This window comes from Phalangium opilio, unplaced genomic scaffold (assembly GCF_054372755.1).
Source record: "Phalangium opilio isolate 3A_F unplaced genomic scaffold, DU_Popi_V2 ptg000092l_1, whole genome shotgun sequence".
In the NCBI taxonomy this organism is placed as follows: Eukaryota; Metazoa; Arthropoda; class Arachnida; order Opiliones; family Phalangiidae; genus Phalangium; species Phalangium opilio.
The window spans coordinates 745,837-751,836 of NW_028324197.1; positions in this window are offsets into that span (position 1 = coordinate 745,837).

Below are 6,000 nucleotides of genomic sequence, written 5' to 3' on the forward strand. Positions count from 1 at the left end.
CGCATGCCAACAGGTCTTCTAACCCATATCTTTAAAACGTCAAACATACTTGATTAATGGTGAGCGAGTGTAAAGTAATAAATACTCTAACGATAGGCTTTGTTACTCTATGTCTATCTCCTCATTCAACACACTTCCGAACTAATTAAAATTACCTGGCCATTATGTCCAACGACGAAACTCTTCTCATCCGTAAAGACCACGGTTTCCCACTGCTCCAGTGTCCAATTTAAATGCTCTTGAGCAAATTCGAACCTCGCTTGTCGGTTTGCCGCAGTCAACTTATCTTTTTGGCAAGCGACCCTTCCGTGCAGCCCTTGGCTTGCCAAGGCTCTTCCCACAGTTCTTACACTGGCTTGCAGCTCCAGTTCAGCTCTAACGAGCCTCGCGGTTAAAAAAGGTTGTGCCCTACTCGTCCGACCTATCAGACGGAGGTCTCTGTCCGTTAGGGCCCTTGGTCGTCCGGCTCTCTCCCTATCAGCTCCACCGTTAAATTCATTATTTCTTTGACGATCAATCCATGTAGCCACTGTGGTCGGTGAAACATTTAATTGCCGCGCTATTGCTCTATTGCAAAGACCTTGCTCATGAAGTTCAACAATTTGACGACGAATTAATACTCTATCAGCCATTTTAATTGTTCGGAGAATATGAAAATTAACTGATAAAAAGAGTGGTTTGCGGTCTCTTTTATATAGTAAACTTGGAATAGGTGAAAATATTTTTTCGTCGAGTGGAAGATAAAAATTAGTTTTTGGTTGAAAATAGACATTCTTAAAAACTTAATTTAACGATGGAGGTGATAGGCAAAGAATTGGACGACCAAAGATTTGACGTCCGAGAAGTTTTTTAAGCGTGATACTTGTGAGCAACTTCAAATAAGTTTAAAACCGTAAGATGAACTTTGGTGAGACAGGGTCTTCTTGAACGCTTCGCGTGGCACTTAAGAAACGTGAAGTTTATTTTCTCTAAAAGTCTAAAGAGGCTTCAATTTGGAACAGAGCAGGGTTGTTGATTTTTTTGATTTTTTCAAAAAAACAAAATAATTGATGTTTTTATTTAAATCGGATTTTTTTAATTTTAATTGATTTATTGTCTTTTTATTGAACTACTAGATAGTAAATTACCAACATGAAAAGTCTTGAGTCAAAACTAACCAAAAGGAAAATAATCATGACATTTAAGCAGCTATTGGATATTGTTGCTATTCAAATGCTTGTATAAAAAAACTAGCTTGACCGCTATTTCATTTCTTAGCTTATCCAGCAAGACAAACTGAAGTTCTGGGAAAAACTTAAACTGAAATATAACAACACTATGATTGTTTTTAATTATAGGTCTTTTCTAGTTAAGTTTCTTCTCGAGTTTCTTAACCTACTTCTTGGAATCTTAGAAAACATTTTTTAAAAATAAAAATATATTCTTGATTTTAATCAAATGATTTTTTTAAAAAAAATCGCTTGATTTAAATCAAACAACCCTGGAACAGAGAACACAAATTAGACACTCGAGCAGTTAGTGTAGACTTTACGAATGATAAACGTTTCATCGTCGGACACGATGGCCAGATAATTTTTTAGAGGATGCATGTGCACCAATTTATGCCCATCCACTCGAAAGGCTTAATGTGGTTTAGTAGGGTAAAAGTCTTAAAACGGAAGTTAAAGAATGCCATTTTTTAACACTCAAATAATAGAATTTATATGTTGCCTTTCATAATTTCTCTATTAGGTGATGAAATGATCTTCAAAAAGCTGCGATATCAAATTATGAATGGTTTTAGCATTTTTCAAATATTATAATTTTTATTAAGCGTTATTATTGCTATTTTAGAGGAAACCTTTTCGTATATTTCTATGTAAATATTGTAATAATATTGTAAAATATAATGTTTACCAAAAGTTCTACCGCTAAAAATGTTAAAAATCAATTTCTATTTATGTAAAAAGGCGGATCTCAGTCTCTTTTTCTTTCCAAGGGTTTTTATCCTACTTCCGGGTGTCATAGGAGCATGGATAAAGAATTCGCGTGAGGAAATTTGTTTTCACGCTATAGGATAGGCAACTCCCCTATTTCTGACGACAGCTTATTCTGTATAATCTGATTCAGCTTGGGTTGTCAGCACGCGCAAAGCTGGGTCTCTATGTAACGTAGCTTTGTGCGTGATGACAAGAGACGAAGAAAATAATGTTTCTCTGGATTTAAAATATCCGCGAGTTTTAGGTCAAATGTATGGGCGGAAATTCTAGTAGGCTTCGAAAAAAGTTGAAGTGCCTCGACTGTCGAGTGTCGACTTCATAGTCGAGCCAGTGACTTTTAAAATTTCAAGTAATACTAATTTAGACTATTAAGAAGGATGTTAGAGTTAGTATTATAAATATTTATTACGTTTCTAAATCTTTTGGGAATCTCAAGAAATAATTTTCGCTATTTTTAATAGCGCAACGTTCCTTGATAATGTTTGAAGGACCCACCAATTGATTACATACGACTATGCATGTATTTGAAACTAAAGCCTACAGGTCCGTGCATTTGAGATAAAAATCTCGCGGATATTTATAATCCTTTTTATTTCTTCGTCTCTTGTCATCACGCACAAAGCTACATAACATAGAGACCTAGCTTTGCGCGTGCTGACAACCGAAGCTGAAAATAGAGTATATGCAGAATAAGCTGCTGTCGGAGATAGGGGAGTTGCCTACCCTATAGCGTGAAAACAAATTTCCTCGCGCGCATTCTTTATCCAAAACAGAAGGTTGAAATTTGGCAAAGAGTTTCCTGAGACCCCGTGAATGGTATGAGTAATTCTAAAACTCCCACAAGTGTTCTTTCAGTGGTTGAACTTATTTCTCCCTTGAAATGAATAAAAGTCAACGAATTAATTAGAAATTGTCCAACGCCTGATCTATTGCACTACCGGATTGCTGAAGTGTTTCGGATTATATTGATATTGTATTTTTTCTATGATGGGGATTTTTCATTTTCGTCGGATAGGGTTAACAATCGAGGATGTTGTCTGGGGATGGGGGATTTTGTACAATTTCAGTAATGGGAGATAATGCCTGGGGTTCTTTGTCTTGGAAGGGTTTAGTCCGTATACCCATGTGAATCGATAAAACCTAAAAGCCATTTTTCCGTTCTAATATGTAAATCGAGATATTGAACAGGTTTTGAACACACTAACAGCTGTTTATACGTCAATCAATCCTTTATCGCGTTTTTTGCATAAGTTAATAAACCGTCGTAAGTATACTAATACAGAAATTAGTACTGGAAGACCAGTAAATCAAACCCATGTTCTACAATGCCCTATTTGTTACTCAAATTTCTAAGACACCACTAATCTAAGACATCGAGTTTTTTTTTTACATTGGGACTTTCAATTTAAATCTTAAGGACGTCTAGTAAAAGTCAGACACTTTTAGGCTTAACATCTATAATACCATTCGTTATAATTTGAAAATATTCAAGATGTATTTTTTTCCAAGTATTCATGATGCATTTTTTCTCTATATATTCATGAAGAACTGTTTTTCAAATATTCAAGATGGATTTTTTCTTAGTTATCATGATTGATTTTTCTAAATTTTCATGATTAAATTCTTGAAAATATTCATGATTAAATTCTTGAAAATATTCATGATGAGATTCTTAAAAATGTTCATGATCAAATTTTCAAAAATATTCATGATTAATTTTTTCCAAATATTCATGATAAAATTCCTGAATATTTTCATTAGTGAATAAACGTAAATCGTAACATCATATCCAACGTAGGCAGGCACTTGTTTACCGTGATTATACACTTTGGCGTGGTTGATGAATTAAGTGCTTGCCATGCTGCAAGCTTAAAAAGCAAGGCTGCCTACCTACTCGGAAATAAAATACAAAAGGTATTTATTTCTCGTTTCATGGAGCCCAGCCTCTATTATTATTATTATTATTATTATTATTATTATAATGTTGATGACTATGTAAATTCCAGTGAACTACTTATATAGTTTTTTATATACACATTAAAAATCCATTTGATTCATTTTTTGAAGACTACTTTTTTAAATACAACGTTCTATAATTAACCTTAGATTTAACAAAAAATATATGGCATTCTAAAAGTTAAAGAGATAGTTGTCTAATTTCAAAAGTGGTGGAAAAATTAAACTTCCAGACAAAAGGAGGAGTATTCGAATATCAATATTTGCATGCCATTAGGGCGAATGAGTCTTTTTAATTTAAATAATATAATAATTCGAACCATTATCTTCGGAGATTACCATCCATTTCACAATAAAAATTATTATTCGTATCCTTCTTCAAGAATTTGTCGTTGTTAGATTCTTCTCTAATTCATGTCATCGTGAATCTTCATCCCCGATTCTTCGCTACATTTCCATGGTAGACACGTCACCTATTCTGCAAACAGGAGTTCTGCCACGATATTTATTCTCCAAGCACTCAAAACATTTCCTTACAAAATCCAACCAAACATTTTTATACCGAAAAGACACCCAAACATTATTTACCGAAAAGACACAAAACATTAATCATCGAAAACCCACCCACCCAGAAGCTACACAAAATATTTTATTCTTTAAGAGCTTAAAACATTTACTACAGAAAAGCCACAGAAGAATTAAACCCAAAACGCAAACTTCGCACATGATAGAATATTTGCAATATTTTTAATGTCAAAAATCCTTCCACTTTAGCAATTACAACTTGCTTATTATTCCAAATTCACAGACTTAACACTACCCTGCACACAAATCCAAAATTTCTACTTTCCAAAGAGCCATCCAAAACCGTTATTTCTAAGTTGGAACCCTATTGTCCTTTTAAAATCAAGACCCTACTGGCAATTAACTAATGAATAAATAAATTACTGAACGTAATTCTTAAAACCTCATTTCTATAATTTCAGAGTAAAACCATGCTATGGCTTGAACATCCTGTTTTTCTGATCGTAATGTTTTACTACTGAGCTAAGGTGATATAGATAAAATATATAATCGTTAGGCTTATTTGCTATTGTTTTGAACGTCACGTTTTTTTTTGTCATAACTTTTGATTTTCTGAACCGATTTACAATTTGAAAACAGTTTCGGATTCTACGTGACAAGACGCGAGCAACGATAGCATTGTTGATATATTTCAAGCATTATTTCGTAACGTCATTATCGGGGGGCTTTACTATTTCCGCTATGGCTAACGCCCTATTAGCGCCACAGTGTCATTTGTAATTTTAAAATAATTTTGAGAAGTAAACCTATTTAGAAAGTCCTATTTTGTTATTCTAGCTCAAATAGGAACAAAATGGCAGCCAAATGAAAATGTCCAGAAACTTTTGACAGGGACTGTACGTGGTCAGAACTCTTAGTAAACGAACTTTGAAACCCTTATGTGGTTATCCAATACTTTTTAGTTTAACTTTAAAACCCTTATGTGGTTAATGTTAATTTGATATCTTTATAAAACCCTTATGTGGTTAATGTTAGTTTAATATCTATGTAAAACCCTTATGTGGTTTACCCAAATGTTAAGATTATGTTAGTGTTTAATTCCAATTATTTAGTTTATTATTATTATTTTGCATGAAGTGTGCATGACCATTTTGCATGTTAGAGTTAAATAAAACGTATTATTTTTATTCTAAGTATTATTATTAAATGATGTGTTGGCAAACTCCTAATTTGGTTCCCATCTCTTCATTTTTACCAAAACCCCTAGACAACCGATTGACCATAAGTTAATTTACTCACTAACCCCAATAGTGAAAGTTACGTGAGCTTGCCCGGGCTTAGGATTTTATGTTTATAGCGAAAGTTTAGTTCCCCATCATGAAATTTAAGTTTATCAGAATAATTTCGTTATATTGGTTGAAAATTGACATTCTAAAAAACTTAATTTAACGATGGAGGTGATAGGCAAATAATAGGACGACCAAAGATTTGACCTACCGAGATGTTTTTTTTAAAAGTGAGCATCTTCAAATAATTTTAA